The 11,147-nt window shown below is 45.7% G+C and overlaps 1 pseudogene; it reads left to right on the forward strand.

Moving 5' to 3' along the window:
* The first annotated feature begins 9,799 nt into the window (after nt 1-9,799).
* Nucleotides 9,800-10,761, forward strand: LOC106602051 (apoptosis regulator BAX-like; annotated as a pseudogene).
* The last annotated feature ends 386 nt before the right edge of the window (nt 10,762-11,147 follow it).

Here is an 11,147-nt window from a genome sequence, read left to right on the forward strand (position 1 = left end):
TGTACTGACCTCGCCTTCTGGATGATAGTGGGGTGAACAGGCAGTGGCTCGGGTGGTTGTTGTCCTTGATGATCTTTTTGGCCTTCCTGTGACATCGGGTGGTGTAGGTGTCCTGGAGGGCAGGTAGTTTGCCCCCGGTGATGCGTTGTGCAGACCTCACTACCCTCTGGAGAGCCTTGCGGTTACAGGAGGTGCAGTTGCCGTACCAGGCGGTGATACAGCCCAACAGGATGCTCTCGATTGTGCATCTGTAAATGTTTGTGATGGTTTTTGGTGACAAGCCGAATTTCTTCAGCCTCCTGAGGTTGAAGAGGCGCTGTTGAGCCTTCTTCACCACACTGTCTGTGTGGGTGGACCATTTCAGTTTGTCCATGATGTGTATGCCGAGGAACTTAAAACTTTCCACCTTCTCCACTAGTCTTGTCGATGTGGATAGGGGGGCTGCTCCCTCTGCTAATAACCCATCCGCAACCGCGGATGGGTTATTAGTGAAAGTCTGAGGCCTGCACCCGCCCCTAACCTGCTGATACAGAAGATGTGCTGCAGGCTACAGTCAGAGACGGTGGAATGATTTTTTTGACAGGGGGTGCAGGATTTTGTTATTGCCTGATTTAGAAATGTTTCTGCTTATGATTTCCTACATTTTTGATAGTCTATTTGTTAGTCAACTTGTCTATAATTAGATACATGCACCTTCTCTTCAGTCATTATATGTTTCCCTAGAGGACTAAATAAACCCTTACTCACCAGAATAATGTCATAGATAGATAGAATGAATGCTTCAATATAAACTCAGCAAAAAAAGAAACGTCCTCTCACTGTCAACTGCGTTTATTTTCAGCAAACTTAACATGTGTAAATATTTGTATGAACATAACAAGATTCAACAACTGAGACATAAACTGAACAAGTTCCACAGACATGTGACTAACAGAAATGGAATCATGTGTCCCTGAACAAAGGGGGGGTCAAAATCAAAAGTAACAGTCAGTATCTGGTGTGGCCACCAGCTGCATTAAGTACTGCAGTGCATCTCCTCCTCATGGACTGCACCAGATTTGCCAGTTCTTGCTGTGAGATGTTACCCCACTCTTCCTCCAAGGCACCTGCAAGTTCCTGGACATTTCTGGGGGGAATGGCCCAAGCCCTCACCCTCCGATCCAACAGGTCCCAGACGTGCTCAATGGGATTGAGATCCAGGCTCTTCGCTGGCCATAGCAGAACACTAACATTCCTGTCTTGCAGGAAATCACACATAGAACGAGCAGTATGGCTGGTGGCATTGTCATGCTGGAGGGTCATGTCAGGATGAGCCTGCAGGAAGGGTACCACATGAGAGAGGATGATGTCTTCCCTGTAACGCACAGAGTTGAGATTGCCTGCAATGACAACAAGCTCAGTCCGATGATGCTGTGACACACCGCCACAGACCATGATGGACCCTCCACCTCCTAATCGATCCTGCTCCAGAGTACAGGCCTCGGTGTAACGCTCATTCCTTCAACGATAAACGCAAATCCGACCATCACCCCTGGCCACATCTGCAGTCCTCATGCCTCCTTGCAGCATGCCTAAGTCACGTTCACGCAGATGAGCAGGGACCCTGGGCATCTTTCTTTTGGTGTTTTTCAGAGTAGGTAGAAAGGCCTCTTTAGTGTCCTAAGTTTTCATAACTGTGACCTTAATTGCCTACCGTCTGTAAGCTGTTAGTGTCTTAACGACCGTTCCACAGGTGCATGTTCATTAATTGTTTATGGTTCATTGAACAAGCATGGGAAACAGTGTTTAAACCCTTTACAATGAAGATCTGTGAAGTTATTTTGATTTTTACGAATTATCTTTGAAAGACAGGGGCCTGAAAAAGGGACGTTTCTTTTTTTGCTGAGTTTAGTTGACCTCGGCAAAGTTCTTTGTCATCTGTTTTCACGGATCAAAGACGCTTATGTGGTTTAAATACTATCAGCTTTTATGGTGCTGATAAAGATAGCACCTCTACAGATGGTATCTAACTGCACATTCTTATTCTCTCCACATGCTGAAAGAAAGAAATCATATTTCTCCACTCCTGTTCCCGAGTCAAAAATTTGACATTTGGTGTATGTATCATTTTACTACAAGAAATGCTTAATTCAGCAGAAGTTAATGTTAAGGTTATGTGCGAGGTTATAGACCTACAGTCAGTGTCCAGATTTCAGTTTCATTTCATCCATCTGAAACAGTAGGTTACAGTTCCCTTGACGTGCCATAGGACTATTTGAAGTCCCGTCTTGTGACTGTCGAATTTGTGTCCTCTTTTTTTTCCCACTTCACCAAATCTTTCCCAAACATGACTTTTCTGGCCCTCCCATCTCTTAATTTTTAACTCTCCATTTTTTTTACTCTCCTTTTTGTAGCTTTTCTCTTATTGAATTAAACTTTGACGTTGTCCTTTTTGTCTCCGTGGGTCTATGTCAACTTTTTCTGCCCGTTCCCAAAAGCATCATTGGTCGGTTGGCGGGTAGGCTATTGGGCGCGCGTACAGTTAGGCCCTAAAGCTTAGGCTTACGTAGCGCAGTCTGTACAATGCATTCAGAAAGTATACAGACACCCTTCCCCCTTTTTCCACATTTTCCATATTCTAAAATGGATTAAGTCGTTGTCTTTCCTCATCAATCTACACACAATACTCCATAATGACAAAGTTTTTTTTTTTTTTAATAAAAAATCTAAAACTAAAATAATACATTTACATAAGTATTCAGACCCTTTAATCAGTACTTTGTTGAAGCACGTTTGGCAGCGATTACAGCCTTGAGTCTTCTTGGGTATGACGCTACAAGCTTGGCACACCTGTATTTGGGGAGTTTCTCTCATTCTTCTTTGCAGATTCCCTCAAGCGCTGTCAGGTTGGATGGGGAGCGTTGCTGCACAGAGATGTTTGATCGGGTTCAAGTCCGGGCTCTGGCTGGGCCACTCAAGGATATTCAGAGACTTGTCCCAAAGCCACTACTGCGTTGTCTTGGCTGTGTGCTTAGGGTCGTTGTCCTGTTGGAATGTAAACCTTTTGCCCCAGTCTGAGGTTCTGAATACTCTGGAGCAGGTTTTCATCAAGGATCTCTCTGTACTTTGATCCATTCATCTTTCCCTCGATCCTGACTAGTCTCCCAGTCCCTGCTGCTGAAAAACATCCCCACAGCATGATGCTGCCACCACCGTGCTTCACCCTACAATGGTGCCAGGTTTCTTTCCAGATGTAAAGCTTGGCATTCAGGCCAAAGAGTTCAAGCTTAGTTTCATCAGACCAGAGAATCTTGATTCTCATGGTCTGAGAGTCTTTAGGTGCCATTTGGCAAACTCCAAGTCGGCTGTCATGTGCCTTTTACTGAGGAGTGGCTTCCATCTGGCCACTCTACCATAAAGACCTGATTGGTGGAGTTCTGCAGAGATGGTTGTCCTTCTGGAAGATTCTCCCATCTCCGCAGGAACTCTGGAGCTCTGTCAGAGTGATCATTGGGTTTTTGGTCACCTCCCTGACCAAGGCCCTTCTCCCCTGATTGCTCTGTTTGGCCAGGCGGCCAGCTCTAGGAAGAGTCTTGGTGGTTCCAAACTTCTTCCATTTAAGAATGATGGAGGCCACTGTGTTCTTGGGGACCTTTAATGCTGCAGAAATGTTTTGGTTCCCTTCCCCAGATCTGTGCCTCGACACAATCCTGTCTTGGAGGTCTACGGACAATTCCTTCGACCTCCTGGCTTGGTTTTTGCTCTGACATGCACTGTCAACTGTGGGACCTTATATATTTATATATATACACTGCTCAAAAAAATAAAGGGAACACTTAAACAACACAATGTAACTCCAAGTCAATCTCACTTCTGTGAAATCAAACTGAACACTTAGGAAGTAACACTGATTGACAATAAATTTCACATGCTGTTGTGCAAATGGAATAGACAACAGGTGGAAATTATAGGCAATTAGCAAGACACCCCCAATAAAGGAGTGGTTCTGCAGGTGGGGACCACAGACCACTTCTCAGTTCCTATGCTTCCTGGCTGATGTTTTGGTCACTTTTGAATGCTGGCGGTGCTTTCACTCTAGTGGTAGCATGAGACAGAGTCTACAACCCACACAAGTGGCTCAGGTAGTGCAGCTCATCCAGGATGGCACATCAATGCGAGCTGTGGCAAGAAGGTTTGCTGTGTCTGTCAGCGTAGTGTCCAGAGCATGGAGGCACTACCAGGAGACAGGCCAGTACATCAGGAGACGTGGAGGAGGCCGTAGGAGGGCAACAACCCAGCAGCAGGACCGCTACCCCCGCCTTTGTACAAGGAGGAGCAGGAGAAGCACTGCCAGAGCCCTGCAAAATGACCTCCAGCAGGCCACAAATGTGCATGTGTCTGCTCAAACGGTCAGAAACAGACTCCATGGGGGTGGTAATGAGGGCCCGACGTCCACAGGTGGGGGTTGTGCTTACAGCCCAACACCGTGCAGGACGTTTGGCATTTGCCAGAGAACACCAAGATTGGCAAATTCGCCACTGGCGCCCTGTGCTCTTCACAGATGAAAGCAGGTTCACACTGAGCACGTGACAGACGTGACAGAGTCTGGAGACGCCGTGGAGAACGTTCTACTGCCTGCAACATCCTCCAGCATGACCGGTTTGGCGGTGGGTCAGTCATGGTGTGGGGTGGCATTTCTTTGGGGGGCCGCACAGCCCTCCATGTGCTCGCCAGAGGTAGCCTGACTGCCATTAGGTACCGAGATGAGATCCTCAGACCCCTTGTGAGACCATATGCTGGTGCGGTTGGCCCTGGGTTCCTCCTAATGCAAGACAATGCTAGACCTCATGTGGCTGGAGTGTGTCAGCAGTTCCTGCAAGAGGAAGGCATTGATGCTATGGACTGGCCCGCCCGTTCCCCAGACCTGAATCCAATTGAGCACATCTGGGACATCATGTCTCGCTCCATCCACCAACGCCACGTTGCAACACAGACTGTCCAGGAGTTGGCGGATGCTTTAGTCCAGGTCTGGGAGGAGATCCCTCAGGAGACCATCCGCCACCTCATCAGGAGCATGCCCAGGCATTGTAGGGAGGTCATACAGGCACGTGGAGGCCACACACACTACTGAGCCTCATTTTGACTTGTTTTAAGGACATTACATCAAAGTTGGATCAGCCTGTAGTGTGGTTTTCCACTTTAATTTTGAGTGTGACTCCAAATCCAGACCTCCATGGGTTGATAAATTGGATTTCCATTGATTATTTTTGTGTGATTTTGTTGTCAACACATTCAACTATGTAAAGGAAAAAGTATTTAATACGATTATTTATTTCATTCAGATCTAAGATGTGTTGTTTAAGTGTTCCCTTTATTTTTTTGAGCAGTATATATATATTATATATATATATATATATGTGCCTTTCCAAATCATGTCTAATCAATTGAATTTACCACAGCTGGACTCCAATCAAGTTGTAGAAACATCTCAAGGATGATCAATGGAAACAGGATGCAACTGAGCTCAATCATAGCAAAGCGGCTGAATACTTATGTAAATAAGGTATTTCAGTTTTTTTTTATAAATTTGCAAACATTTCTATAAACCGGTTTTTGCTTTGTCATTATGGGGTATTGTGTGTAGATTGATGAGGGTAAAAATGTATTTAATCAACTTTAGAATAAGGCTGTAACATAACAAAATGTGGAAACAGGGAAGGGGTCTGATTGATTTCTGAATGAGCTGTATATCATTGGGAAGCTTAGATTCACCACTACCCATCAGATGCACTGTAGATGCAGTGACCTCCAAAAGTATCACGACAGTCACACATGTTTTGTTGTTCTGGCTCTGTACTCCAGCACTTTGGATTTGAAATGATACAATGACTATGAGGTTAAAGTGCAGAGTGCAGACAGTCAGCTTTAATTTGAAGGTATTTTACAGACGCACAAATATCATACCAACAAGACATGCTAACCTCTCACCATTACAATAACAGGGGATGTTAGCATTTTTTGGGGGGGGTATGACATTTATGCCTCTGTAACTTTCTCACTCATCATTATTCACCATTCATTCAGGTCTATCCGTAATCATGGTAGCATCCACATTAATGTAGAAGTGTTTAGAAACATCATCTATTCTTATTTACAATAAAAGTGACTCCAAAATGACACTCTACATTATTTACCATTCATTTCTATTGGGCACAAAATAATCTGAAATACAACCTAAAATAACAGCAAATGTATCCAACAAGTTTGTAGAGTTGGATACATTTGCTGTTTTTTGGGCTCCCGAGTGGCACAGTGGTCTAAGACACTGCATCCCAGTGCAAGAGGTGTCACTGCAGTACCTGTTTCGAATCCAGGCTGCATCACATCCGCCTGTGATTTGGAGTCCCATAGGGCGGAGCACAATTGGCCCAGGTTTGGCCGGGGTAGGCAGTTATTGTAAATAAGAATGTGCTATTAACTGACTTGCCTAGTTAAATTAATAATAAGAGTCACAAGCTTGATGTAATCATTATGTGCTATTAAAATGGGAACAAATACTAAACTTTTCACTACTTGAAGACACATATAAGTGTATAGGAGACACACAAATACTTTTGGTCCCCTAAAATGGGAGGACAATGTACAAAAAGTACTGTAATTTCAGAAACGGTTCACCTGATATGTATGAAAATACCCTCAAATTAAAGCCGACAGTCTGAACTTTAACCTCATAATCTGTGTATCATTTCAAAGTGCTGAAGTACAGAGCCAGAACAACAAACAATGTGGCCCAATGCCTTTGGAGCTCACTGTAAATTGCACAAGAATGATACATTTATGCATTTTTTTAAAGGTAGGCCTATTGGTTTCTCTTAATTTAACCCGCCCGCCACCCACCTGCCCGATATGAACGCAATACTTAGTGACCCTAAACCCACCCGCCTTGCAGATGTAACTGCGGGGACTGCGGGTCAACCGGCTCATCACTACTGTGTGTTTCCAGGTGCCGTGTCTTAGCAGGGAAGTTCTCCAGGAGGAGTCTAGAGAGAACAAGCTGCACTGACTGTTGGGAGCAGATCTCACTGGTCAGAACCCATATCCTGTAGTAGTCACTAGATAGACATGTTAGAGAGGACACTGGTCAGAACCCATATCCTGTAGTAGTCACTAGATAGACATGTTAGAGAGGACACTGGTCAGAACCCATATCCTGTAGTAGTCACTAGATAGACATGTTAGAGAGGACACTGGTCAGAACCCATATCCTGTAGTATGGGTTCCCATATCCTGTGGTTCTGCTGTCCTCTGCTACTTCCTGTTTCTAAGATGGCTGCTCCTCTTCAACCTCCTCTCCTCCCTCCTCAACCTCTCCTTCATCACGTTGCCATGGGCGCTGCTTGGCACCGACACTCAGGGCGCCGGGGCAACTGCCGGGTTCAGGGGACTGGAGCTCCTCACTGGAGTGGTGAGTGGACACACTGACACGGACAGGACACATGCATACATATAGGATACACAGACACACAAATACACACTCTGTTTTAAGTCTAAAGTGTCATCTGTCTGTCTGTCTGCCTGTCTGTCTCTCTCTCTCTCTCTCCCTGCCTCTCTCCCTGTTTCTCTCTCTCTCTCTCCCTGTTTCTCTCTCTTACTCTCTCCCTGCCTCTGTCTGTTTGTCTGCCTCTCCATACCGCTCTCCCTGTCTCTCTCTCTCCCTGCCTCTATCCCTGTCTCTCTCTCTCCCTGTCTCTAAGCCTGCCTGCCTGTCGGTCTGTCTGTCTCTTTCCATGTCTCTCTCCCTGTGTGTGTGTGTGTGTGTGTGTGTGTGTGTGTGTGTGTGTGTGTGTGTGTGTGTGTGTGTGTGTGTGGAGGTGGTTCAATGTGTCCATGCTGTACTATGGTGTCTACAGCAGTAACAGTGTGCTGAGTGGAGGCCAGTCTAGTTATAACATCCAGCTAGCTTACCTCTTTACCATCACCTCCTACATGCTGCTCTGTGGAGACTCAGTCATATACAGGTAATACTGACTGTCTGTCTGTCTGTCTGTCTGTCTGTCTGTCTGTCTGTCTGTCTGTCTGTCTGTCTGTCTGTCTGTCTGTCTGTCTGTCTGTCTGTCTGTCTGTCTGTCTGTCTGTCTGTCTGTCTGTCTGTCTGTCTGTCTGTCTGTCTGTCTGTCTGTCTGTCTGTCTGTTTATTATGGATCAGCATTAGTTCCTGCCAAGGCAGCAGCTACTCTTCCTGGGGTTTATTATGGATCCCCGTTAGTTCCTGCCAAGGCAGCAGCTACTCTTCCTGGGGTTTATTATGGATCCCCGTTAGTTCCTGCCAAGGCAGCAGCTACTCTTCCTGGGGTTTATTATGGATCCCCGTTAGTTCCTGCCAAGGCAGCAGCTACTCTTCCTGGGGTTTATTATGGATCCCCGTTAGTTCCTGCCAAGGCAGCAGCTACTCTTCCTGGGGTTTATTATGGATCCCCATTAGTTCCTGCCAAGGCAGCAGCTACTCTTCCTGGGTTTATTATGGATCCCCATTAGTTCCTGCCAAGGCAGCAGCTACTCTTCCTGGGGTTTATTATGGATCCCCATTAGTTCCTGCCAAGGCAGCAGTTACTCTTCCTGGGGTTTATTATGGATCCCCATTAGTTCCTGCCAAGGCAGCAGCTACTCTTCCTGGGGTTTATTATGGATCCCCGTTAGTTCCTGCCAAGGCAGCAGCTACTCTTCCTGGGGTTTATTATGGATCCCCGTTAGTTCCTGCCAAGGCAGCAGCTACTCTTCCTGGGGTTTATTATGGATCCCCGTTAGTTCCTGCCAAGGCAGCAGTTACTCTTCCTGGGGTTTATTATGGATCCCCGTTAGTTCCTGCCAAGGCAGCAGCTACTCTTCCTAGGGTTTATTATGGATCCCCATTAGTTCCTGCCAAGGCAGCAGCTACTCTTCCTGGGGTTTATTATGGATCCCCATTAGTTCCTGCCAAGGCAGCAGCTACTCTTCCTGGGGTTTATTATGGATCCCCATTAGTTCCTGCCAATGCAGCAGCTACTCTTCCTGGGGTTTTTATGGATCCCTATTAGTTCCTGTCAAGGCAGCAGCTACTTTTCTGCCTTGACTGTACCTCCATAATATCTTTCATGCTGACTGTGGGGGAATGTTAAAATGATATCTGAGTGAGAGTGACTCACAAAATCAACAGGCGCCCCCTGGAGGTCATGGCCCATGGGTATGTGCCCTGTGGGCCTGCTTGGTAATTCAGCCATGATTACTACAAGTTTACTACTAGCTAGACAAGCTAGACTGATTTACCAATCTAAAAAATGTTGGGCTAATTGAGTCAGTCAGTGAGTGACACGTAACAAAAGGAAAACTGCTGATGCACAATAAACTTTTGAAAAAACCTTGTGTTTTCTACTATTTTTTATTTTATTTTTTTTTACCCCTTTTTCTCCCCAATTTTATGGTATCCAATCGGTAGTTACAGTCTTGTCTCATCGCTGCAACTCCCGTATGGACTCGGGAGAGGCGAAGGTCGAGAGCCATGCGTCCTCCGAAACACAACCCAACCAAGCCGCACTGCTTCTTGACACAATGCCCACTTAACCCAGAAGCACCAATGTGTCGGAGGAAACACTGTACACCTGGCGACCGTGTCAGCGTGCATTGTGCCCAGCCCGCCACAGGAGTCGCTAGAGCGCGATGGGACAAGAACATCCCTGCTGGCCAAACCCTCCCCTAACCCGAACGATGCTGGGCCAGTTGTGCGCTGCCCCATGGGTCTCCCGGTCGCGGCCGGCTGCGACAGAGCCTGGACTCTAACCCAGGATCTCTAGTGGCACAGATAGCACTGTGATGCAGTGTCTTAGACCACTGTCACACTCGGGAGGCCTCGTATTCTACTATTGTAACTCTCATCAGGAAGTCGAAACCCCAGCCGTAACATTGATTGATTAGACCACTAGTCTACGTTATCTACGGTCTAAACAGTCGTAACGTTGGTTGATTAGACCACTAGTCTACGTTATCTACGGTCTAAACAGCCGTAACATTGGTTGATTAGACCACCAGTCTACCTTACATCTATGAAAACGACTAAGGAAACATAGATAGACTCCTATCTGTATAGATCTCGGCCTGGAGGTTATTGTTCAGGACAGGCTTCTTCAGAGGAAGACCAGCAACAGTAGTCTTTGATTTGAAAAACAACAAAGTGATCACCCCGCCACTTGTTTTGATTAAACAGCAACAGTAGGACTTAAATTGCGCCTGTAGGCGACTTCTCAGCGATGGCAGACGGTGGAGAGAGGTAGGAAACAGGCAGAGGAGAGGAGGCTTGCGGTGCAGCCGGAGGTAAAGATGGTGTCGTATTATGACAGAATAATGGATCAAGCAGCTGTAATTCTGAGAGGCTACGTTATAGAGAGATTCAGAGCAGAAGGGATACAGATGTCTCCTGAAGAGCTGGGTGGAACACCTAATGAACTCCAGGGTCATGAGTTAAATGAGATGGTGGACGGGCTACTGGAGACTACTGAGGAAATTAACACAAATGCTGAGCTTCAACGCTTAATAAGTGAAGTCCCGGTCCATTGTATCCAGGATGTTTTCTTTGCAACAACCAAGGAGATTTTCACAGATGGAATCAACTTGGGCAAAGTGGCAGCCCTTTATCATCTGGCCTACAAGCTTATTCACAGAGCACATTCACAGAACCAACCCCAAGTCATGGTTAACATTATCAACTGGACTCTACAGTTCATCAGAGAATACATTTGCAAAAATATCTAAAAACCTGTTTTCACTTTGTCATTATGGGGTATTGTGTGTAGATTGATGAGGGACATTTTTATTTAATCAATTTTAGAATAAGGCTGTAACGTAACAAAATGTGGGGAAAGTGAAGTGGTCTGAAAACTTTACGAATGCACTGTATCATTGGAAAGCTTAGATTCACAGCTATCCATCTTTAAAGAGGAAACCCTGATTTATATATTAAACTTTGTTTGACAAGTGGTTCTGACAGGTCATGAAATTATCTTTCAAATGATATATAATATAACCAACTTTGAAAGCACCAGCTACAACTATCGTTAAAAAATCAACCATATTGTGCCATTGACATCAGAATGGTGGAAGCTTAGCCATAGAATTGCATGTAATGGGGAAGCTATGTT

The sequence above is a fragment of the Salmo salar genome, chromosome ssa03 (genome assembly GCF_905237065.1).
Source record: "Salmo salar chromosome ssa03, Ssal_v3.1, whole genome shotgun sequence".
Taxonomy (NCBI): domain Eukaryota; kingdom Metazoa; phylum Chordata; class Actinopteri; order Salmoniformes; family Salmonidae; genus Salmo; species Salmo salar.